The sequence below is a fragment of the Dipteris shenzhenensis genome, chromosome 5 (assembly GCF_047967505.1).
Source record: "Dipteris shenzhenensis isolate YYH24624 ecotype China chromosome 5, Dip_SZ_1.0, whole genome shotgun sequence".
NCBI classification, from domain to species: domain Eukaryota; kingdom Viridiplantae; phylum Streptophyta; class Polypodiopsida; order Gleicheniales; family Dipteridaceae; genus Dipteris; species Dipteris shenzhenensis.
Window position 1 is genome coordinate 39,726,634 of NC_141600.1, and position 26,954 is coordinate 39,753,587.

At 41.6% G+C, this 26,954-nt stretch overlaps 1 pseudogene; it reads left to right on the top strand.

Annotated features, from left to right (window-relative positions):
• The first annotated feature begins 3,449 nt into the window (after positions 1-3,449).
• On the top strand, positions 3,450-4,221 carry LOC147902005 (uncharacterized; annotated as a pseudogene).
• The last annotated feature ends 22,733 nt before the right edge of the window (positions 4,222-26,954 follow it).

The window sequence follows — 26,954 nt, forward strand, 5'->3', positions numbered from 1 at the left end:
CGAAGCATCCATCAGGGTTAAATCTAACCTGCAGACCTTGCTCAACCATCTGGCCAACTGAAACCAGGTTCTTAGTGATTTTTGGAACATGAAGTACATCTGCCAAGTACTTTGTTTTGCCATCCTGCATAGCCAATGGCACTTTACCAACTTGCGTAATTGGGTGCGCAGTATCATCACCTGTTTCAACATAACCTGGCTTATCCAAATTTCTGACATCATGAAACCACTCACCATGACTGGTCATGTGGTTAGAGGCACCTGAATCAACATACCAAACATCATTGCAAGCTGCAGCATCTCCTGACATGGAGTTAACCATATGCTGCATCACAAAAAGGTGCTCATTTCTGTCGTCACCATGCCCACTTGATGATGCATAGTTGCTTTGCTGCAACTTTCCACTTTTGATGTCATTCTGCTTTTTATAGCATGTATTCTCCTTGTGTCCAGGCTTTCCACAATAATAGCATTCTGTGCTGCTATTTACTTGCTGGTTCCTTTGCCATGAACCACGGCCTCTTTGGCTCCCCCTGCCTCTAGAACTACCACGTCCTCCTCCATAGGACTGGTTTTCCTGTTGTTGCTGTTGGTTCTGATTTCCTGCACGGCCACCAGAACGGCCTCTTCCTCTACCCCTGCCTCTACCTGTATTCGAGTAGAAAGCAGTCTCTTGAGAAGTTGAGGTGGCTGAACCACCATTCCTTTGCTCTTCACTCAGCAAGAGAGCAATAAGTTCCTGAAAATCAGGAAATGTTTCATGGACTCCAATGGATGTCCGAAATTGTGCATAATCTTTCCCAAGACCATTCAAGGTCACGGACACTAAGTCCTCATCATCAACAGGTGCTCCAATGGAGGCAAGAGAATCTGCAAGGCCTTTCACCTTCAAGGAATACTCATTTATATTCAGATTTTTCCTTTGCACATTGTGCAACTCCTGCTTTAGCTGCATCTTTCGTGCTTTGGTATTTGTGCTATACAGCTTCACCAATGTATCCCATGCTTCCTTAGGCGTCTCTAGATCCTGTATATGCACAATCATAGAATCTGAAATGCTAACAGATAGCCAATACAAGCATTTTCTGGCTTTTTCATGCCATTCCTTAAAGGCCTTCAATTCAGCAGGAGTAGAGCAGTACCCAAAACTGGTTCTGCAGTTTCACCACTGATGTAATCCCAAACTCCCTTTCCCATAAGGAAGTTTGTCATCCTGAACTTCCATGCTTGGAAGTTGTTCTTGTCAAGCTTCTCACTGACAATGGTAGACAGATTCTCAGACATTTTACAAATCACGAATTGCAACAGCAACCTGTAAACACAGCAAATGCCTCACAAGGGCAAATAGCAAAACTTCTGCGAAAAGCCTCACAGGGGCAGATATGCAACACTGACGAAAGTGGTATTTGACCACACAGTCACTTCCTCGTGATGATTTTGCATCAACAGGCAACAGGCATGAATCTGCAACTCCCAATATCTCTGCACATAGGCATACGATGCAATTTCTGTGGCACCTTTCCACCGACTAGCCGCGCGCGGTGGTCGCACAGCAAAAACAGGGCCTTTTTCTGAGTGCCTGCGAAGAACTTCCGCCTTCAAAACGGGCCCCGAAACGGCCTCAAATCAGAAAAATAAAGTCACCGCTCTCGCCGCACCGCGAAGGGCCTCTCAATCTGAAGCAGTGCACTCCTGCACTTTTGGCTGTGCTACCTGCAGAGATTTGCTCCCAAACTCGAAATAGGAAAGCTACACTGGTCCTCTTACCAGGACACCAGAAACTTGGCTAGCTTTCTTGAGCTCCTTACCACGAACAAGGCTCTGATACCATGTAAAGAATGAGGGAGAGAGATAGGAGACTCAAGTTCAGCTTTCTTCACAACACACAAAAGAGAGAGGACACAAAGTTGGAGGGTGAAGCCTTTCTTCACTTTTGCACACAACAACCATACAATAGAAGGGGGAAATACCCAATATGTCAAACCTAGAATACGTGGTTCATATGTGAACCCAAACCAAAAAAACATACGTGGTAGTCTAACTACACCACGAGTACAACTAACATAGGCGGTGACATAAATGATAGTCATCCAGGAGATGTATCGGGGGTAGAGCTTGATATCTCAACACGTGCCTCCCTTGAGTTACTAAACTTGTAGACCATTTATGGATGGAGCAATGCAAGTTTGAATGCATTACTCAAGTAAGCTTTCTATTTTGCAAACATGGTGAAATATGCTAATGGATCAATTGGAATACTTTTTCTCCTTTATGGTCTTCATGTGTAGGCTATTGTCTAACATTCTTCCAAGGGAGAACAAATTACCAACCTGAAGAGATATGGTGAGGCACTATGTGACATCTCTTGGAGAGTTGGATTATAAGCACATCCATGCATGTGTCAATGATTGCATTCTATTTCATGGAGCACATAAGGAGGCTCGAGAGTGTCCTACTTTTGGTGAAGGAAGATATGGATGTGCCTCGTAAGGTTCTGCGACATTTTCCCATAATCCACCGCATCCAATATATGTTCAAGTGAAAATCCATTGCAAAGCTCATGCCATGGCATTCCTTCCATCGATCAACCGATGGCAAGTGGAGAAATCCTATAGACACTCCTGCGTGCAAGCATAATGAAGACATGAGGCCAAGCTTCAACAAAGAACCTAGGAACTTGAGACTTGGATTAGGTATGGACGATGTGAACCCATTTGGTCTCAAAAGCACCTCATACAGTGTATGGCTAGTGATATTGGTGAATTATAATCTTTCACCCTCTATGGTGATTAAGAAAGGACATGTTATGTTATCCCTTCTAATTCCAGAGAAACATAACGTAAAAAACATGGATGTTTATCTGGAGCCTTTGATTGATGTGCTGGAGAGGTATCGAGGTGCATGACGTGAGTAGCCCTTGCCATGAGGCTTCATCTGCAAGGCAGTGTTGATGTGAACGATGCATGACTTCCCAAGCTATGGCGAGTGTTCTGGTAAGCATTGAACTTTTAATTATGAGTAGGCAATTGATGTGGCATTCAGAACCCACCTTGCTTATGCAATTGCATCTATTGTTTAGGTGTCACAACATCGGATTACCATGCATGTCCTGTTTGAGGTCCTTCACTAGTTGCTTCACGGCCATAGGACTTGAAGAAGGTCATCTAGGAGAATCACCATCGATTTCTCCCACATGATCATCCTAGATATGTCACCCCTTGGAATGAAGTCTTTCCACAATTACTCATTGTAGAAGATTGGAAGCAAATTTGGGACCTTTACACAACTCCTCCTCCACATGGCATGAGCCGGTAAGGGTTCATAACTATTGTGGGCTATATTGAATGGAAATAAAGATTGCACACTAACACCATCTCTTATTTAGATACTCCATCTTTTATTGGCTACCATATTGGTCCCACCTCAAGATTAATCACCTATTTGATCCCATGCATATCTTCAAGAATATGGCATCTACCATTTGGGATCATTTGATTGGGACATGAGATTCCTTGAGCTTACTTAGGGAGGATCTACACACCACAGGGAGGATGCGTAAAGCTTGGCCACAAGAGAGACCAAATGGGCATGTCTTTTTACTCCGTGTACCATGGACATTATCAAAGAAAGAGATGGTGGTGGTGAAGCGGGCTATCACTACAATTCATACTCCCACGAGATGCCTAAGGTGTTTGAAGGAGGCCTTCATAAAGAGCAAGAAAAGAGGTGTAGAGAAATTATACGGCTTGAAATCCCATGATAAGCACAAGATGATCCAAGTAAGTATGACTTGGCATAATCTATTTTTCCTTCCAAAATTTTGAGTCTAGAAGCAACTAATCAACCATTGCTCATGTGTTTAGTTCATACTACCTATTAGCATTTCTAATTGTGCATCAAAGGATGTGAAGGATTGTATTTACAAGATGGGCAAGCTTGTGAGGTACTTCACACTATACAAAATGTGAAGCACATCAATGCTTGATGCAAGGTTTTCAAATTGCTAATATGGTGCACTTTTATCTTTCGAGGTATGTCAGGTCAAAGGAAATAGATCCCACCACGCTTGAGGATGCTGGAGTTATGTCTATGGAGGTGGTTTGTTTAGTGGAGGAGATCTTTCCACGTTCTATTCTTACAAGCCAACTACATCTCATAGTGCATTTGGATGAGATTGCTATATGTAGCACAACAATGTACATGCACAATGGCGCTTCATGAAGACCTTTTAAGGGTTTCTTGAAGCAAAAATGCAAGGCCCGAAGGTAGCATGGCCAAAAGTTGGTTGGTACAAGAGTCATTTGTATATATTTCTGAGTTTTTTGTTGATGTGGATAGCTCTCTCCCATGACTATGGAGAGATGAAGAAGACCTAAGGATGACATCTAAATATTGTGCCTCAAGGGAAAGGACAGAGCAAAGTAAGGGACAAGAGTGGCTTAATAATCTAAACCTCTATTGCATGCTTAATAGTGACGTGATGAAAAGATGGGTGACAAGATATGAGGATGCAAAGGCAAGAAGATAAGGAGAAAGGGCCCTCTTTCATACACACCATAGATCTCGTGTCACTATAAGGCACAGGCCCTTTTTTGACAGAAATACCGACCTTTTTTACACTAAAAAGTTTTTTTTTGATGGAGGCAAAGGTCAGTATTTATGTCACTATTAGTGTCGAAAAAGAACGGTCGCTATATAAGCGTTGCTATATAGCGACACTAATAAATGTCGCTATATAGCGACACTGGTGAACGTTGCTAAATAGCGACATTGGTAAACGTCGCTATATAGTGACGATTAACAGAAGCTAAAAAAAACATTAGTGGGGCTAAACAGGACCACACTAGTAAGCCCTGTTTTGCCCCACTAATGTTTTTTTAAAAAGTAATTACAAAAGAATGTTTTTTGTTACAAAATTCCCCTTGTGAAAAGGGTGATACAAAATCACTCAAACGAGCCGAGCGACATAAGCATATACATGTCAAAGATATACAACATTGTTTGTTACAAAATTACCCTTTCAAAAAGGGTGATACAAAATCGCTCAAATGAGCTGACATACAAAAGCATATACATGGCGAAGTATATGCAAACTACTACTAATACTACTACTACTACTGCTCATTTGAATCGTCATCCTCATCCTCCTCACATTGTCTTGATCCCTAGCCCTTGTGAGCTGTGCCTGATCCCTGGCCCTCGTGAGCTGTAACTGATCCCTGGCCCACGTCGAAGCCGTGTAAGCCTAATCCCTCATCATCACCGCTCACCTCCGCTGATCGGACGTTCGAGCTTTGATTCTAAGAGTGAAACCATATTAATTGGAAATTAGATTGGAACTTAAAGAATAAAACAATTTAAAAAGTGAGATTACAAGTAGGAGTAGACTTATACAGTGTGAGCAGCCACCTCAGCCCAATCGACCATCACTCCCAGTGCCTCTTGCTCAATAAACCATGGCTTTATTCCTATGTGAAACTCGCGTCTCTCGCAGCTTGCTGTGGACCCAATTTACAAGAGTTAGATAAAGTGCATGCAATATGTAGTAAAACAAATAGGACAATACATTAAATAAGAAGAAGTAGACTTACCACGGTTGCCTCGAATGCCAACCGTTCGCCTGCACCAAAGTGCGAAGTATCTGCAGAGTCCAGCCATCTCTTCACAGCCCTCCTCTGACCCCCAAATAGTTTGGGATGGTCCCTATACTACTTCTTGAAAAACTTCCAGTCAGTTTTGTTTGCCCAGCTAGGTTTAGCCTTCCCCTTTGCGATGGAAGTACGCAAGGTTGACTTATGATGCTTCAAGAGGACCCCCATGTGCTCTTTCATGTAATCTGAATTGAACTCTCAATTTGGGGGTTTAGGATATTGTCTTTTCAATTCATCGATGATTGCCCGCTTCTTTCCCTCATCTTGGTATCGCTAGTCAGTATAGCTATCCCGCTCCTAAAGTGGTGGCTCATCAATCGCCTCATGGTGGCCATCATTGTTGAGCACTTTTTATTTTATATTATCTCTCTAGCAACTGTGATTTCATATGACAGGTCCTCGACCGAATAAGGAGGACTCATGGTAGTGGCAGAGTTAGAGTGAGTGGTGTTACTGATAAAGGATAAATATGAAAGGACAATTATTTACTTAAGACAATTATGAGAAGCTAGTTTTGAAAAGACAAATATTTATGAAAGACAAGTGGAATCCAATAAGATTTTCATATATATATATAAAATAGAGACCAAAAGTATGTCTCCAAAATTATGTATATAAAAATATATATGTCTCCAAAAAGAATGCTTAAGCAAAATTTGTCTCCAAAAGAGACATTCTCCAAAAATGCTAAAATGGTGGAGGAGGTATACTGCTCTGCATTACTGTCTGAAGTACTTTTCTCGTCTACACCGCTAGGCGGGTCACTGGGGACCTCATCCTTCACCTCTTATAATATGTGGTCATGCTCTTCAGCGATTATGTACTCGTAATCCATGAATGCCTCCACACAATCTATTATATCCTTTACACAATCATATTTGAGGCTCCTCCAGTCGTGGCAGTCTCTCCACAACCTACAGAGATCCCATAGGTTGTGTTGTGCATTCCTGCTATACTACCCTTTGTCTTGGACCCCACCCAGAAGCACGCACCCCCACGTTGTACTTCACCCAGTTACTCTTTTGCGCAATCTTCTCTTTTACATGAGCTAGTAGAGAAGCTATGTCTATAATCCCTACGACGTGGGGAAATGGGTTGGGGTTTAGGAAGGACACCCGTGGGTGAGGGCGTGATTGTTCCATTTAGAATTTGTTTGAAAAAAAAAAGAACCAAATATGGCTAAGGAGCATGTGAAAAAAGAACCGAATACAACTAAGGGGAAGGAAATAAGCATATGCATAAGATGGAAAGCATATGAGGAAAAGCATATGCATAAGAGAAGGAGAAGCATAAGAGAAGCATAAGAGAAGGAAAAGACAAGGGGAAGCATAAGAGAAGGAGAGGGGAAAAGGAGAGAAAGAAGAGGGGAAAAGAACCAAATATGCATAAGAGAAAAAAGAGAGAAAGCATATGCATAAGAGAAAAAGAGAGAAACTGGACACAATTTTGCAGTCAATGCAGGGGCTGAAAATGACGAGGCTGCAGATTTCTATGTCCTATGGTGCATTGCCAAGAAGGAGCTTGCAAATCAAAATTTGAAGGATGGATGGGAAAACATCTTTCATCTAGTGGTTTTGTAGTGAAGGGGTTATACTATGGAAAGAAGGCAGATAACTATTACTACCTTCTTGATAATGAACCCAAGGTTTTTTTGTATTCTCACCTTGTCAAAGCTATAAAGTTTCCCATGGTGGAGCTTATGGATGGTGACTATTGAAGACTCAGTCTCCAACTACGTGGCCAATAACCTAGGGTCAACATAGGTTAGGATAAGTTGCTTATGCATAAGCATAAGCATAGGCATAGGCATATGTTTATGAAAAGAAGAGAAAAAGAGAGGGAAAAAGAAGAGAAGGAAAGGAGAAGGAGAAGGAGAAGGAGAAAGAGACATATGCTCATGCATAAGCATAAGAGAAGAAAAAACATATGCATAAGATAAAAAGAGAGAAAGCATGTGTTTGAAAGAGGGGAAAAGAGATAAAAAGAGGGGAAAAAGAGATTGAAAGAGGGGAAAAAAGATTGAAAGAGGCGAAAAAGAAGAGGGGAAAAGAAGAGAAGGAAGAGGGAAAAAGAGATTGAAAGAGGGAAAAAAGAAAAGGGGAAAAGAGCATAAGCATAAGAGAAGGAAGAGGGGAAAAGAGATTGAAAGAGGGGGAAAAGAAGAGGGAAAAAGAAGAGAAGGAAGAAGGGAAAAGAGATCGAAAGAGGGGTAAAAGAAGAGAGGAAAAGAGCATAAGCATAAGAGAAGAAAGAGGGAAAAAGAGCATAAGCATAAGAGAAAAAGAAAGAAAGCATATGCTTATGCTTATGCATGAGCATATGAGCATAAGAGAAAAAGAGAGAAAGCATAAGCTTGTGCTTATGCATGAGCATATATATGCTCATGCATAAGCATAAGCATAGGAAAATACATATGCTTATGAAAAGAGGAGAAAAAGAGAGAAAAAAAGAGAGTGGAAAATAAGAGAAGGAAGAGGGGAAAGAGATTGAAAGAGTGGAAAAAGAAGAGGGGAAAAGAGCATAAGCATAAGAGAAGGAAAAGCATATGCATAAGAGAAAAAGAGAAAAAGCATATGCTTATGCTTATGCATGAGCATATGAGGGCAAGAGGGGGGGAAAGAGGGAGGAAAAGAGGAAAAGAGGGGAAGAAGAGGGAATAAGAGAAGAGAGGGAAAAAGAGGGTTTCTATGCCCATCACTACAGCTAGCGCTTAAGGCATTAGCTGCAAGCCAATGCAAATAACGGAAATAACAGAAGGGAAAAAGAGGAAGCACTTTCTTACCTGGAAAAGTCCCGAACCATGTTTCGTGGACTTGCCCTACAAAAAAGAGGAAACATACCATTTTTTTAGATAGCTAGTTAGAGGAAGGAGGAGTTTGGAGAAGCAACTTTTCAAAGGGATTGGATGAGTTTGGAGAAGCCTACAAACAAGGAGAAAGCATAAGCCTACAAACAAGGAGAAAGAGGAGAAGGAGAAATACCAAAAAGAGAAGAGGTGAGTCTTCTTTCTTTCACCAAATCTCGTTTTTTGTCCTTAACCTCTGAAAATCAAGCATGAAAATTAGCACATAGACTTAGCAATACAAGGAGAAACATGCTTCAACACTCACAAAATGAAATCTCACAAAAAATAAACCTACATTGCTTAAAGAGACACACTTTCTTAAAAAACTTCCTTTCACACAAGCAGAGAGGAAGAAGGGTGGAGAGGGAGCACAAGTGTTGGGAGAGGGGCTGGGTAGAGGTGAGGAGTGGGGAATAGAGAGGAGGAAAGCGAGGTTGTCGAATATAAGGTGGGAGGAGAGATTTTTGCTTTTCTTGTAATAGAGATGTGAAAGACGGCATCGCACAGGGTTTTGGGTTTTAGCCCTCAGCGTCGCTATATAGAGACGCTGGTCAGTCGCTATATAGCAACGTTTATATCCTAAAAGCATCGCTATATAGCGATGGAATAGGGCAAAGCATCGTTATATAGTGACGGTTCAGGGCACTTTTTTGTTAGAAGAGAAGAAAGGAGCTCATGGGTGGCTAATTTTTAGATCTTAATAGATTTCCTTGCAGCTCATGTTATGATTTTGGAAGTGTGCAGATGGAAGGGACGAGTGGAAGCTCGTCAGATGATGCGCCAACACCTGGGAGTGCAGAGTATCTTACAGAGAGGTTGTATTGTCATTGCACTCATTGCAAGGGAGAAGTATGACATCAACGTCGTATTGTCATGCACCACTTATGGATGTATGGGGAGGAGCTCAAACCAGTACCCATCGTTGGTGTTGCACGTGGTGATGGATCATCTGTAAGTCAATGCTTTCTGAGTTCGTGATTAATATTGGATACCATTATGACACGGAACCTTGAGACAAGATCTTATATTTACACGAAATCTTGAGACAGGATGAGGAGGGTGGCGAGGGTGTGCATATACCTTCACACTTTGAGCAAGACTATAGTCTCTCGGATGTGCCAAATGATGATGAGGGTATGGTGGACAGGATGGATTCTATTTTTAAGGCACTACATCACATGTACAGAGGTCAAAATGTGAGAGTTGCAGTCAACACAATTGTACGAGGGTGCTAGGATGTCTAAACTATGGGCTTGTCTCTCAAGCTTAAATCTGCAAGCAAAGTATGGGTGGTCAGATACACGTGTCTCGGCCTTAATGAGGTTAGCTCTCGCATTAATTTGACTAATTATTTGGATATTGTTTGTTTTGAGAATCATCATGTATGTTTGAGAATTATCATTATTTGAAGCCTATGTATGTTTGAATTGTGATAGGTTGGTCCAGAAGATGTTTCCTGCACCAAATACCATGCCCGCGTCAAGAAATGAAGCGAAGAAGATACTAACAATGGTGGGCATGGATTATGATACCATCCATACTTGCCGTAATGACAGTATTCTCTTTTGTCATGTGAGCATGGAGATTTGGGTAGTTGTCTGAAGTGTGGGGAACAATGATATAGAGATGACTTGTAGGGTGAGCAGATACCGGTAAAGGTCTTGGGACACTTTCCCATCATTGCAAGAATACAGCACATGTTCCGATGCAAATCCATAGTGGAGTTGATGACTTGGCATGCATCTCATCGGTCCACTAATGACACATTAAGGATTCCCGCAGATTGTGCAGCTTGGAAGCACATAGACAATTAGTTGCCAGACTTTGAAAGGGAGCCACCCAACTTACATCTTGGGCTCGCCATGGACGGCGTGAATTTTTTCAGGTTACGCTCGACATCTTGGTCAACATGGCCCATAGTCTTGGTGAATTACAATATCCCACCATGGCTAACAATAAAGGAGGGACACCAAGGCACACCTCATGCTTGCACTACTTGTGCCAGGGAAGTACAAGGCAAAAAATATGGACGTTTACATGGCATCTTTGCTAGAGGAGTTACAGATCTTATGGAGAGGAGTGCGGGTCTTTGATATTTCCAGAGCTCCTAGACATACCAATGATATTTTGGTTAGGAGTATCTTGATGTGGACCATGCATGACTACCCAGGATATGGAGAGTGCGCAGGTACATGGTTGTGTCTTTACATGTATAATATAAAATTATGCTTTTATGACTCTCTTTCGCATGCATGTCTTATACTAATACATTCATGCACGCGTGCAGGACTTGTTACAAGTGGGTACCATGCTTGTCCTATTTGTGGACCAGGTTTGAAATCGCTTGCATGATACGCCAAACATATGAGGAAACATGTTTATGAAGGTCATGCTCGATACCTTCCGCTAAACCATCTCATGTGTGGAGGTTAGCTTGATCCACCACCACCATATTTGAAGGCAAGTGACTGGATTCAGGCTTGGAGGGTGAATGGAGAGGAACCTCCTCTTGGTATGAAGAGGCTATCGATCTTTCATGAGCTTCCTTATTGGGGTCAATTACAAATCAATCATCTCTTGGATCCCATGCATATCTTCAAGAATGTGGGGACTACTATTTGGGCACACTTGGTTGGTTCCAAAGACTCGAGAGGAGTGCGAGAAAACTTGCGTGCTATGAATAGGATGTCTTGTTTGTGGCCCCAAGTGTGTGCTTCGAGAAATGTTATCCTGTCGAGAGCAACATGGATCCTCTCCATGAGAGAGGAGGCAACGGTCAAGGCAAACATTGCCTCTTTTCAAACACCCATAGGGTACATGCATTGCTTGAAAGGAGCATTTTCAAAGGACAATAAGCTTAGTGGGCTCAAGTCCCATGATTGGCACAAGGTCTTATAGGTATTCTAAGCTGTAGGATTAGTGTACCGATAATCGTGATGCATTAGTGTAATTATGATATTGTTATATTATTCACATGACTTCTTTGTTGCTTTGATAGTTCATCCTCCCAATTACAATAAAAGGGTGCTTACAAGAAGATGTTAGAAATGCTATATTCAAGGTCAGTGGTATTGTGAGGTATGCTTACTATTAAATCACATTGATCACATTTTCTTTAATTTAAGCTGAATAATCTGTAGACTGATTATGAATATATCTTCCATGGGCATGTGAAATAGGTGGATATCTCAAAAAGAGATCTCCATATCGACCATCGAGAAGGCTAGGGTGGACTCCATCAAAGCCGTATGCTTGCTTGAGAAGCACTTTCCCTCGAGCATTATGACAACTCAAGTGCACTTGCTTGTGCACATAGTTGATGAGGTGGCCATTGCACCCCCATTGCAGGTATCGTTCATAGTCGGTGGATGTTTTTTCTCGAGCGGTTTATGAAAACTTTGAAGGGATCATGGAGTTTCTTACATCCACGGATCCCGATATGCTGCAGGCTTGGCATAACAAGGATGATGATCGCATCGTTGGCAAGATTCCCCAAGGAAAATGGATTGAAAGAAAGATGAGCGAAGAGGAAATGGAGAAATTCAATAAGTTTTGTATCCTCAATAGCAAGGAGATGTAGAAGTGGATTGAGAGATATAAAGTAGCCAAAGCAGAAGGAATAGTTGGAAGGAAGAGATTCATAGTAATTTACAGGCGATCGCAACCATATCCACGGGATTTTACCCTTCTCCCCACTCACATGTCACTTGATTGGCTACAATTGGCTCTAAAGCTGAACGCGATGGAGATACAATAAATGAGCACGAACGAGAGTTATCATCTGGATATATGATGCATGTAAGTTTCTTACCTCTTGATGTAATTAAGTAATTATTTGTGGCAATATACGCTATAAAATAGATGCATCTTCATTGTTTTAATGATGCTCTTTTGCAATACAAAAAGTATAGTGCATTATGGTCATATGGATGACATTTTCACGTGGAACTCATCGATTCAAAGAGAGTCACATATAATTATGGAGTCATGGCTAACTTCACACAAGATAGCCAAGCAAGTGCTTCGTATACCAATCTTCTCTTCTCACAATTGGATTATTGTGGAACCATATGCAAAATCTATGAAATTGATTTTAGACGATTTAGTATTTTCATTCTTGATGTAAAATGGGTTAGAACTATTTACAACAGTCCCAATGTGACAGTGAGAAAAGACAGTAGTGGTTTCTTTGCAATAGACTTCACCAAACTTTGGACCAAAGAAAGTGATACTTTTGTTCTTCCCGAGTATTGTGAGCAGGTGCATACTAATGATTTAATTAATCGAAGCTTTCATTTTTGAAGATCTGGATACATGTACTTAAACATAATTTCATATATATAATTGATGGCATTTGGCACCCATCTTCAATATAGGTGGTCTTTCATCCGGATCATTCTGATCCAAGATGGTGGTACGTGATCCAAGTTGCACCATGAAGTAAGCAAAATTTTGAAGATAGAGATGTAGATATGGAGATGCCACTACCAATGCTGGATCCAATTGATCTAGATGGATCTAGCAAAGAAGATGAAGATCACAATATGAGCCAAGAGGAAGATGCTTATAATGACATCATATGGGAGAAAGATGGAGATCATGATATTGAGGAAGAAGATGACGATCATCAAGAATCATCACACTTTACTGAAGAAGATGATCAAGTCTTAGGTGAACATACAATGCTAGAGTATGATGATGATATAGGAGATCAACTCGGTATAGAGTTAGAGATAGACTTGTTTGGTGTGTTAGACTTTGAAGCCGTTGATGTAAATGCTCTTCATTGAATTTTTTTCATTTGAAACTTGGACATGAATATATGAGCTTTAAACTTGATGTACATGCTCTTGTACTTTTATTCTCTCAAAGGATCAGACATGTATGAAAAGGAAAAAAAGTTTGTCATTGGAAAAAACTATCTTTTAAGGTCAGTATGGGAAAAAGCACTCTTTGTAAAATGTTGCAATAGGAAACTATCTCAGTGTCGCTATATAATGACCATTCACAAGTCTAATAAGTGTCGCTATATAGCAACGCTCTTTAAATGTCGCTATATAGTGACACTTGTCTAAAGTCGCTATATAGCGATACTTAATGAATCCCACTTTGATTACCAACGATTAGCATCTCGCACACGCTAAATGTTGGTGCTTAAGCATCGGAATAAGGCCCGTGTGTAGCAGTGTGTGCCATACCCTAAGCATCTAAGAGCACTTCCAAAGGATATTCATGTCGATTGGCTACTTGATGAAATGGAGAGAGCAGAGAGGATGCACAATGGAAGAATGGGAGCATGCTAGAGCATGCATGCAGAAGATCGATATATAGAATGTTTTGCATAAGTTAGGAGCTTTCAACAATTCAATTAATTTTGTCTTAGTGTAGTGTACTATGTTCAATGCTATATGGTGTGAGGACAAGAATTTTTGGCCACAACGGATTGATGATAAGAGAAACACACAAGATTGAGGCATCATTGCTAGCTTTGAGGGAGTCAATGGAGGCATGGATGATTATTGTGGCATAATCCAAGATATTATTAAGCTTGACTTGCGGCGCTTCTATGTGTATGTTTTGGATGTCAAGTGGTATAAGGACATGGTTGAAAGAGGTCCTAATGCAACAATGCGACACTACAAGGCATAGGCCATTTTTCGACGGAAATACCGATGCTTTTTACATTAATTTTTTTTTTTCACGGACGCAAAGGTCGCTATAAAAGTCACTAAAAGCATCGAAAAAGGAGTGTCGCTATAAACCATTGCTATATAGCGACGCTGTTAATCGTCGCTATATAGCGACGATGCAAATGTCGCTATATAGCGACACTGTTAATCGTCGCTATATAGCGACACTGGTAAACATCACTATATAGCGACGATTAACAGAAGTAAAAAAAAAGGGTTAGTGGGGCTAAACAGGGCTTCCTTTTGGCCCTGTTTAGCCCCACTAATCCTTTTTTTTTTTTGTAATTACAAAAGAAAGTTTTTTATAACAAAATTTCCCTTGCTTGCAGGGTGATACAAAATTGTTCTTGTGAAATGATGAGGAAAAAATGCATATACATATACAACAGTGTTTCTAACAAAATTACCCTGTGAAAGGGCGATACAAAATTGCTCAAACGAGCGGATATACAAAATGCTACTACCAGTACTCATCCGAATCCGAATCATCTTCATCTTGTTGGCCTGCTCCTTGGTCCTCGACACCTGCGTCTTCTCCCTTGTCCTCGGCACCTGCGTTCGATCCTTGCCCCTGTTGATCGCTCGCCTCTGATGATGGGACGCTTGAGCTTTGACCCTAAGAGTGAACCATATAAATCAAAAATTAGATTGGAACTTAAATTAAAAAGTGAGATTACAAGTAGGAGTAAACTTATACCGTGCGAGCAGCCACCTCAGCCCAATCGACTGTCGCTCCCATTGTCTCTTGCTCAATGAACCACGGCTTTGTTCCTATCCTAAATGCACGCCACATCTCTACATCCGTAGAAAGATGACCCATCGTAGCTTGCTATGGATCCAATTTACGAGAGTTAGAGTTAGCTAAAGTGCATGTAATATGTAAGTAAAACAAATAGAACAATACATTAAATGGGAAGAAGTAGACTTACCACGGTTGCCTCGAACGCATACCGTCCGCCTGCACCAAAGTGCGAAGTACCTACGACGTCCAACCGTCTCTTCGCAGCCCTCCTCTGACCCTCGAACATTTCAGGATGGTCCCTATGTTGCTTCTTGAAGTACTTCCAATCAGCTTTGTCTGCCCAGCTGGGTTTAGCCAACCCCTTTGTAATGGAAGTACGCAAGGTTGATCTACGATGCTTTAGGACCAAACCCATGCGCTCGAGCATATAATTGTCATTAAACTCCACATTTGGCAGATTAGGGTATCTTTGTTTTAACTCATCGATCACCGCCTGCTTCTTTTGGGCATCTTGATACCGCCAATCGGTATTTATGCCGCTCTTGAAGTGATGACTCATCAACCTTCTCATGGCGGCCATCACTGCTTTGCCCTTTTTGTCTTCTATTATCTCTCCGACAGATGTGATTTGATAGGAGAGATCCCCTGATGAGTAAGGGGGACTGACGGTAGCAGAGTCTGAAGGAGTGGAAGCTGCGCGACCGCTTCCGGATCGAGGAGTAGCAGTGGGAGTAGAGAGGGAAAGGGACCTGACTGATACTGTGTCTCCGGACCAAGTGAAGACCTAAAAGAGCGTGAGTGTGCTGACTCGTCTACATCTCCTGAGTCACCACAACATGAGCCGCCCGTCCTACTCTTCCTTCCCTTACAGGAGGCATGCGCAGGTGATGATCCCATGGTCGAAGGGGCGCGAGGGGATGGCTGGGCAGTACGTCCACCCGTCGGTGTAGGGGAAGGAATTGGGGAGGTCCTCTGAGAGAGCAGAGAGAAGAATCTCGCTGCCTCCTCATCGCTCATCTACGCTACAAACTCGTCGGGAGTCCCGACAAAGCCATGCGCGGCTAGCAAAGGAGTTCCCCGAGGGGTAGTCGCAGTGCTACGTGGAAGAGGGGTTGGACCAGGGGTAGTCGCAGTGCTAGGACTGAGAGGAATCAGACCAGGGGTAGTCCTCGGGGTAGTCGCCTGAGAGGAATCAAAGTCCTCTGGAGCATATAGATCGTGATCTCTCCTCCTGCGAGACTGTCCGTACTCATCGGATGAGCGACGTGATCCCATGTCTAACATAGACACAAACACGAAAACAGAAAACAAAAAAACAAACATAAGCATTCTCATAGGCATAGGCATAGGCAAGAAGAAAGAAGAGGGAAAGGAAAGAAGAGGGAAAGGAAAGAGGGAAAGAAGATGGAAAGGAAAGAAAAGAATGAGAATGAGGAAATAGAGAATGAGAGAAGAGGGAAATAGAGAAGGGGAAAGAGATGAGGGAAAATAGAGAAGGAGAGAAGGGGGAAATAGAGTGGGAAATAGAGAATGAGCTTATGCAGAAATAGAGAATGAGCTTATGCTTCTCTCATTCTCTATTTCCGCATAAGCTCACGCATAAGCATGAGCTTATGCGGAAACTTAAGCATAAGCTCATGCTCATGCATGAGCATAAGCATGAGCTTATGCTTATGCTTATGCTTAAGCATAGGCATCAGAAATAGAGAAGGAGCTTATGCGGAAATAGAGAATGAGTTTCCGCATAAGCTTCTCTCATTCTCTATTTCTGCATAAGCTCATGCATAAGCATGAGCTTATGCGGAAACTTGAGCATAAGCTCATGCTCATGCATGAGCATAAGCATGAGCTTATGCTTATGCTTATGCGGAAAGCATAGGCCTCGGAAATAGAGAAGGAGCTTATGCGGAAATAGAGAATGAGCTTATGCTTCTCTCATTCTCTATTTCCGCATAAGCTCACGCATAAGCATGAGCTTATGCGAAAACATGAGCATAAGCTCATGCTCACTCATGAGCATAAGCATAAGCTCATGCGGAAAAAGAGAAGGAGCTTATGCGAAAATAGAGATGGAAAGGAAAGAAAATGGAAAGGAAAGAAAAGAATGAGAATGAGGAAATAGAGAATGAGAGAAGAGGGAAATAGAGAAGGGGAAAGAAATGAGGGAAAATAGAGGAGAGAAGGGGGAAATGAGAGAAGGGGGAAATAGAGTGGGAAATAGAGAATGAGCTTATGCGGAAATAGAGAATGAGCTTATGCTTCTCTCATTCTCTATTTCCGCATAAGCTCACGCATAAGCATGAGCTTATGCGGAAACTTAAGCATAAGCTCATGCTCATGCATGAGCATAAGCATGAGCTTATGCTTATGCTTATGCTTAAGCATAGGCATTGGAAATAGAGAAGGAGCTTATGCGGAAATAGAGAATGAGTTTCCGCATAAGCTTCTCTCATTCTCTATTTTCGCATAGGCTCATGCATAAGCATGAGCTTATGCGGAAACTTGAGCATAAGCTCATGCTCATGCATGAGCATAAGCATGAGCTTATGCTTATGCTTATGTGGAAAGCATAGGCATCGGAAAAAGAGAAGGAGCTTATGCGAAAATAGAGAATGAGCTTATGCTTCTCTCATTCTCTATTTCCGCATAAGCTCATGCATAAGCATGAGCTTATGCGGAAACATGAGCATAAGCTCATGCTCACTCATGAGCATAAGCATAATCTCATGCGGAAAAAGAGAAGGAGCTTATGCGGAAATAGAGAATGAGTTTCCGCATAAGCTTCTCTCATTCTCTATTTCCGCATAAGCTCATGCTCATGTATCCACATAAGCATGAGCTTATGCGGATGCTTATGTATGAGCATAAGCATAAGCTCATGCTTATGTATGAGCATAAGCATAAGCTCATGCTTATGCTCATGCGGAAAAAGAGAAGGAGCTTATGCGGAAAAAGAGAAGGAGCTTATGCGGAAATAGAGAATGAGAGAAGCATAAGCTTCTCTCATTCTCTATTTCCGCATAAGCTCATGCATAAGCATAGCTTATGCGGAAACTTAAGCATAAGCTCGTGCTCATGCATGAGCATAAGCATGAGCTTATGCTTATGCTCATGCGGAAAAAGAGAAGGAGCTTATGCATAAAAAGAGAAGGAGCTTATGCGGAAATAGAGAATGAGAGAAGCATAAGCTTCTCTCATTCTCTATTTCCGCATAAGCTCACGCATAAGCATAAGCTTATGCGTAAACTTAAGCATAAGCTCATGCTCATGCATGAGCTTAAGCATGAGCTTATGCTTATGCTTATGCATAAGCATAAGCATAAGCATAAGCATAAGCTCATAATTATGCTCATGTGGAAAAAGAGAAGGAGCTTATGCATAAAAAGAGAAGGAGCTTATGCGGAAATAGAGAATGAGAGAAGCATAAGCATGAGCTTATGCTCATGCATGAGCATAAGCATGAGCTTATGCTTATGCTCATGCATGAGCTTATGCGGAAATAGAGAATGAGAGAAGCTTATGCTTCTCTCATTCTCTATTTCCGCATAAGCTCCTTCTCTTTTTCCGCATGAGCATGAGCTTATGCTTAAGTTTACGCATAAGCTTATGCTTATGCATGAGCTTATACGGAAATAGAGAATGAGAGAAGCTTATGCTTCTCTCATTCTCTATTTTCGCATAAGCTCCTTCTCTTTTTCCGCATAAGCTCCTCCTTCTCTTTTTATGCATAAGCTCCTTCTCTTTTTCTGCATGAGCATAAGCATGAGCATGAGCTTATGCTTAAATGCTTATGCTCATGCATGAGCATGAGCTTATGCTTAAATTTACGCATAAGCTTATGCTTAAGTTTACGCATAAGCTTATGCTTATGCGTGAGCTTATGCGGAAATAGAGAATGAGAGAAGCTTATGCATAAGCATAAGCATAAGCATAAGCTCATGCTTATGCTCATGCGGAAAAAGAGAAGGAGCTTATGCATAAAAAGAGAAGGAGGAGCTTATGCGGAAAAAGAGAAGGAGCTTATGCGGAAATAGAGAATGAGATCCGCATAAGCTTCTCTCATTCTCTATTTCCGCATAAGCTCACGCATAAGCATAAGCTTATGCGTAAACTTAAGCATAAGCTCATGCTCATGCGGAAAAAGAGAAGGAGCTTATGCATAAAAAGAGAAGGAGCTTATGCGGAAATAGAGAATGAGAGAAGCATAAGCTTCTCTCATTCTCTATTTCCGCATAAGCTCACGCATAAGCATAAGCTTATGCGTAAACTTAAGCATAAGCTCATGCTCATGCATGAGCATAAGCATGAGCTTATGCTTAAGCATAAGCATAAGCATAAGCTCATGCTTATGCTCATGCAGAAAAAGAGAAGGAGCTTATGCATAAAAAGAGAAGGAGGAGCTTATGCGGAAAAAGAGAAGGAGCTTATGCGGAAATAGAGAATGAGAGAAGCATAAGCTTCTCTCATTCTCTATTTCCGCATAAGCTCACGCATAAGCAGAAGCTTATGCATAAACTTAAGCATAAGCTCATGCTCATGTGGAAAAAGAGAAGGAGCTTATGCGGAAACTTAAGCATAAGCTCATGCTCATGCATGAGCATAAGCATGAGCTTATGCTCATGCGGAAAAAGAGAAGGAGCTTATGCATAAAAAGAGAAAGAGCAGCTTATGCGGAAAAAGAAAAGGAGCTTATGCGGAAATAGAGAATGAGAGAAGCATAAGCTTCTCTCATTCTCTATTTCTGCATAAGCTCATGCATAAGCATAAGCTTATAAGGAAACTTAAGCATAAGCTCATGCTTATGCTCATGCGGAAAAAGAGAAGGAGCATATGCATAAAAAGAGAAAGAGGAGCTTATGCGGAAAAAGAGAAGGAGCTTATGCGGAAATAGAGAATGAGAGAAGCATAAGCTTCTCTCATTCTCTATTTTCGCATAAGCTCATGCATAAGCATAAGCTTATGCGGAAACTTAAGCATAAGCTCATGCTCATGCATGAGCATAAGCATGAGCTTATGCTTAAGCATAAGCATAAGCATAAGCTCATGCTTATGCTCATGCAGAAAGAGAGAAGGAGCTTATGCATAAAAAGAGAAAGAGGAGCTTATGCGGAAAAAGAGAAGGATTTTATGCGGAAATAGAGAATGAGAGAAGCATAAGCTTCTCTCATTCTCTATTTCCGCATAAGCTCATGCATAAGCATAAGCTTATGCGGAAACTTAAGCATAAGCTCATGCTCATGCATGAGCATAAGCATGAGCTTATGCTCATGCGGAAAAAGAGAAGGAGCTTATGCATAAAAAGAGAAAGAGGAGCTTATGCGGAAAAAGAGAAGGAGCTTATGCGGAAATAGAGAATGAGAGAAGCATAAGCTTCTCTCATTCTCTATTTCCACATAAGCTCATGCATAAGCATAAGCTTATGCGGAAACTTAAGCATAAGCTCATGCTTATGCTCATGCGGAAAGAGAGAAGGAGCTTATGCATAAAAAGAGAAAGAGGAGCTTATGCGGAAAAAGAGGACGAGCTTATGCGGAAATAGAGAATGAGAGAAGCTTATGCATAAAAAGAGAAAGAGGAGCTTATGCGGAAAAAGAGGACGAGCTTATGCGGAAATAGAGAATGAGAGAAGCATAAGCTTCTCTCATTCTCTATTTCCGCATAAGCTCATGCATAAGCATAAGCTTATGCGGAAACTTAAGCATAAGCTTATGCTCATGCATGAGCATAAGCATGATCATGCTTATGCTTATGCATAAGCATAAGCATAAGCATAAGCTCATGCTCATGCTCATGCGGAAAAAGAGCTTATGCAAATGAGAGAAGGGGGAAATAGAGAAGGGGGAATGAGAGAAGCATAGGCATAAGAGAATAAGAGGGAAAGGAAATAGAGAATAAGAGGGAAAGGAAAGAGAGAAGGGAAAAGAGATGAGGGGGAAAGAGAGAAGGGGGAAAGAGAGAATAAGAGAAGAGGGAAAAAAGAGAAGGGGGAAAAAGGAGAAAAAGAGAAGGGGGAAGAAGGAAAGAGAGAGAGGGGAAGAGAGGGTTCCTACGCCCATCACTGCAGCTAGCGCTAGCTGCAGGCCAATGCAAATAACAAAAATAATAAATGGAAAGAAGAGGAAGCACTTACCTGTAAAAGTATGTCTCGCTTGGTGTAGTGGACTGGCCCTACAAAAGAGAGAGTATGTCCCGCTCGGTGTAGTGGACTGGCCCTACAAAAGAGAGAAAACAACCAATTTTTTCAAATAAGATATTAGTGGAAAGAGGAGATTACAAAAGCAACTTCTTGAAGGGAGGAGATTGAGGAGACAAGGAAAGGAGGAGATTGAGGAGACAAGGAGAAAGAGAAGGAAGAGAAATACAGAAAAAAGAGGTTAGTTTTCTTTCTTTCTTTCTTGAAATCTCGTTTTTTGTTTCAATCCTTTCAAATCAAGCATGAAAACTAGTTTACAGGTTTAGCAATACAAGTAGAAACACTCACAAAACTAAAGCTAACAAACAAACAACCTACATTGTTGAAACAAACTCACCTCTTGAAGAACTTTCTTTCAGGAAACCAAAGAGGGAAAAGGATAGAGAGGGAGTACAAGAGGTAGGAGAAGGGTGAGGAGTGGAAAATAGAGTGGGAGGCTGCTTGGAATAGATGGGAGGTCGTCGAAAATAGGTGGGAGGAGATTTTGGGGTGCTTACTTGAGAGATTAGGGAATGGATTGAGCAAAACGCCGTGCGTTTCGGTGTTTCGGAGCGTCGCTATATAGCGACGTTTTTAATTAAAAACGTCGCTATATAGCGACGGAACAGAGCGTCGCTATATAGCGACGCTTACTGTTCATTTTTTTTATATGGCCTCAAGTGAAGCTCGCTATGCTTATAATTGTTAATATCTCCTCTTACTATATAGCCTTACTATATAGGATTTTTTGTTTCAATCCTTACTATATAGCGACATCATTCTTTTTATATGGCCTCAAGAGAGGCTCAAATTAAACATGCTATGCTTATAATTGTCAATATCTCCTCTTCATGCTTATGTTGTGATTTCATAAGTGTAGATGGAAGGGACGAGTGGAAGCTCATCCGATGATGCGCCAACGCCCGGGAGCACGAAGTGGCTTACGGAGAGGTTATACTGTCATTGCACTCATTGCAAGCGAGAAGTACGACATCAACGTTGTATTATCATGCGCCACTTGCGAATGTATGGGGAGGAGCCGAAACCAGTACCCCCCATTGGTGTTGCACATGTTGATGGATCATCGGTAAGTCAAAGCTATTTAAGTTCGCAATCTTATTGTATACCAGGAAATAGAAGATCTTATATTTACACGAATGAGCTTATGACAAGATGAGGAGGGTGACGAGGGTACACATATACCTTCTCACTTTCAACAAGACTATAGTCTCCCGGATGACGACGAGGGTATGGTCGACATGATGGATTCCATTTTTAGGGGCACTACATCCCACGTACACGTGATGTCAGAGTCTGAGGTCAAAATGCGAGAGTTGCAATCAACACAATTGTACGAGGGTGCTAGGATGTCTAAACTACGTGCTTGTCTCTCAATCTTGAATCTACAAGTACAGTATGGGTGGTCGGATACAAGTGTCTCGGCCTTAATGAGGTTAGCCCTTGCATTAATTTGACTCATTATTTGGATATTGTTTGTTTTGAGAATCATCATTTGGATAGTGTCTTTGTCATAGGTTGCTCCAGAAGATGTTGCCTGCACCAAATACCATGCCCGCATCAAGAGATGAAGCGAAAAAGATGCTAACAATGGTGGGTATGGACTATGATACCATCCATGCTTGCCGTAATGATTGTATTCTCTTTCGTCGTGAGCATGGAGATTTGGCTAGTTGTCCAAAGTGTGGGGAACAATGATATAGAGATGACTTGCAGGGTGAGCGGATACCGATAAAGGTCTTAAAACACTTTCCCATCATTGCAAGAATACAACACATGTTTCGATGCAAATCCATAGCGGAGTTGATGACATGGCATGCATCTCATCGGTCCACTGATCACACATTGAGGATTCCCGCAGATTGTGCAGCTTGGAAGCACATAGATAATCAGTGGCTGGACTTTGCGAGAGAGCCACGCAACTTACATCTTGGGCTAGCCATGGATGGCGTGAATCCTTTCAGGTTACGCTCGACATCTTGGTCGACATGGCCCATAGTCGTGGTGAATTACAATATCCCACCATGGCTAACAATAAAAAAGAGACACCTCATGCTTGCACTACTTGTGCCAGGAAAGTACAAGGCAAAAAACATGGACGTGTACATGGCACCTTTGATAGAGGAGTTACAGATATTATGGAGAGGAGTGCAGGTCTTTGATATTTCCAGAGCTCCTAGGCATACCAATGATATTTTGGTTAGGGGTATCTTGATGTGGACCATGCATGACTACCCAGGATATGGAGAGTGCGCAGGTACGTGGTTATGTCTTTACATGTACAATGAGGGATTATGCTTTTTTTACTCTCTTTTGCACGCATGTCTTGTACTAACATATTCATGCACGCGTGCAGGACTTGTTACAAGTGGGTACCATGCTTGTCCTGTTTGTGGACCCGCTCTGAAATCGCTTGCACGCTACTCCAAACATATGAGGAAAAATGTTTATGAAGGTCATGCTTGATACCTTCCGCTCGACCATCTCGCACGTGGAGGTCAGCTTGATCCACCACCATCATATTTGAAAGCAAGTGATTGGATTCAAGCTTGGAGGGAGAATGGAGAGGAACCTCCTCCTGGTATGAAGAGGCTATCGATCTTTCACGAGCTTCCTTATTGGGGTCAGGTACAAATCAATCATCTCTTGGATCCCATGCATATCTTCAAGAATGTGGGGGCTACCATTTGGGCACACTTGGTTGGTTCCAAGGCTTGAGAGGAGTGCGAGAAGACTTGCGTGCTATGAATAGGATGTCTCGTTTGTGGCCCCAAGTGCATGCTTCTGGAAAAGTTGTCCTCCCGAAAGCAACGTGGATCCTCTCTACGAGGGAGGAGGCAGCAATCAAGGCAGACATTGCCTCTTTTCAAACACCGATAGGGTACATGCGTTGCTTGAAAGGAGCATTTTTAAAGGACAATAAGCTTAGTGGCCTCAAGTCCCATGATTGGCACAAGGTCTTACAGGTATTCTAAGTAGAATTAGTGTACCGATAATAGTGATGCGTTAGCGTAATTATTATTATGTTATATTGTTGACATGATTTCATTGTTGCTTTGATAGTTCATCCTTCCAATTACAATAAAAGGGTGCTTACAAGAAGATGTTAGAAATGCTATATTCAAGATCTGTGGTATTGTGAGGTATGCTTACTATCAATTCGCATTATGTATTTTCTTCATGGACATGTGAAATAGGTGGATATCTCAAATATCTTACATATGCATGGACATGTGAAATAGGTGGATATCTCAAAAAGAGATCTCTATATCGAGGATCGAGAAGGCTAGGGTGGAATCCATCGAAGCTGTATGCTTGCTTGAGAAGCACTTTCCCTCAAGCATTATGACAACTCAAGTTCACTTGCTTGTGCACATAGTTGATGAGGTGGCTATAGCAGGTACCGTTCATAATCGATGGATGTTTTTTCTCGAGCGGTTTATGAAAACTTTAAAGGGGTTTATAAGACAAAGAGCAAGACTGGAAGCAAGCATGGCAGAGGGATGGCTTGTGCAAGAGTCATTAGTATATATCACAGAGTTTCTTGCATCCACGGATCTTGATATGCCGCAAGCTTGGCACAACAAGGATGATGATCGCATCATTGGCGAGGTCCCCCAAGGAAAAGGGATTGAAAGAAAGATGAGCGAAGAGAAAATGGAGAAATTCAATAAGTTTTGTATCCTCAATAGCCCTGAGATGTAGAAGTGGATTGAGAGATATGAAGTGGCCAAAGTAAAAAGAATAAATGTAAGGACGAGATTCAGAGTAATGTACAGGCGATCACAACCATATCCACGAGATCTGGCTCTTCTCCCTACGCACATGTCACTTGATTGGCTACAACTGGCTGTACGTAAAGCCGAACGTGATGGAGAGACAATAAACGAGCGCAAGCGGGAGTTATCATCTGGATGTATGGTGCATGTAAGTTTCTTATCTCTTGACGTAATTAAGTAATTATTTGTGGCAATATATGCTATAAAATAGGTGCATCTTCATTGTTTTAATGATGCTCTTTTACAGTACAAAAAGTACAGTGCATTATGGTCATATGGACGACATTTTCGCGTGGAACGCATCGATTCAAAGAGAGTCATGTATGATTGTGGAGTCATGGCTAACTTCACACAAGATAGCCGAGCAAGTGCTTCGGATACCAATCTTCTCTCCTCATAGTTGGATTATTGTGGAACCATACGCGACATCTATGAAATGGATTTCAGACGATTTACTATTTTCATTCTTGATGTAAAATGGTTTAGAACTACTTACAATGGTCCCCATGTGACAGTGAGAAAAGATAGTAGCGGTCTCTTTGCAATAGACTCCACCAAACATTGGACCGATGAAAGTGATACTTTTGTTCTTCCCGAGCACTATGAGCAGGTGCATACTAATGATTTAATTAGTCGAAGCTTTCGTTTTTAAAGTCCATTGATATATATATAATTGACGACATTTGGCACCCATCTTCAATATAGGTGGTTTTTCATCCGGATCGTTCTGATCCAAGATGGTGGTACGTGATCCAAGTTACACCACGAAGTAAGCAAATTTTTGAAGATCGAGATGTGGATATGGAGATGAAGGGTGGTTGGTTGTCATGGTAGTTGTTCGTCTATTTTTGCAACCATTTTGTGTTTACTGTATGGTTTGTAAATTGTCTCAATACCTTGGCTTTCAAGGGAGAGTATTAGTTGGGTGGAGTGCTACTGCCAACTCTCAGAGCTCCATATTGCACGATGCATTGTAGTTGTGCATCACACCTTGTTTGAATCCTATGAGTCAATTAAATCACACATTGGGGTGATTCTTGTTTCAAACTCTATTTCCATCCTTCTTATTACATTGGATTGTGTAGGTAACTAATTTGGTTTTGATGTTTGCAGGCTTGTACATCGCACATATTTCTACATCACCGAGGGATGGACCCTCGGATTTTTGTTGATCGTGCTTCCCCATTCTTCAAGGCCCACGGCATGCATGCAAATAATGATATTATGTATTGCTACATCCATCACAGTAGGGATGCCTTTGAGGGGAGGCATGGAGAGGAGCCATACCTTCCTATGTGCTTTTTGGAGATGTTTTATGTTCCAGATGGTATCGGTGTTGAGCTGGGATGCGGCACAACCCCGTTGCTAAAGGCATGCCTCAGCTTAGGACGTGCTTGTGCATCCCTAGATGTGGATGATAGACTGATGCACTCATATGTTATTCCTTTACTTAGCGCTAGTAGCAAACAGGGTAGGGAGGACATCACAGAATGTGATGATGAGGTGGACACTAATGCTGGTCTTAACCCTTTTGATGACTAGTGAGCACCTTCTATCACACCAAAAGGCATTTGATTTATTCATGGACATTGTTTTTTGGTGCTGCTTTGAGGCTTCATTTCATATTGGAACTTGACCATTTTGTGTTCTTCTAAAATGTGATTGAGTGTGTGAAACATAAAACATGCATGACTATTTATTCTTTTAAATATACCATTTGATAGTCTAATTTGATATCTGAGTGTGGATGTTCTTTTTATGTTATCTTGGAAAAGTTTGTTGCCAGTTTACATAGAGGCGAGTGCAAGGGCTATGGTTAATGATCCACATTGTGAGGAGACTCAACCAAAGTGTCAGTTGAGGAGAAACATCTTTATAGATGATGTGTGTGACTCTGAGTGAATATTGACCAGGGATCACATTTGCGATTGGTGCAAAAAAATGTTTTATTGATGAACATGGATCCCTTTTGTGGGTCAATTTGTTGCTTGCTTTGTCCATCTATGAGGACAATGTAATGAGCTATTTGATTTAGTTCAAGCAATCAATCATGTTTC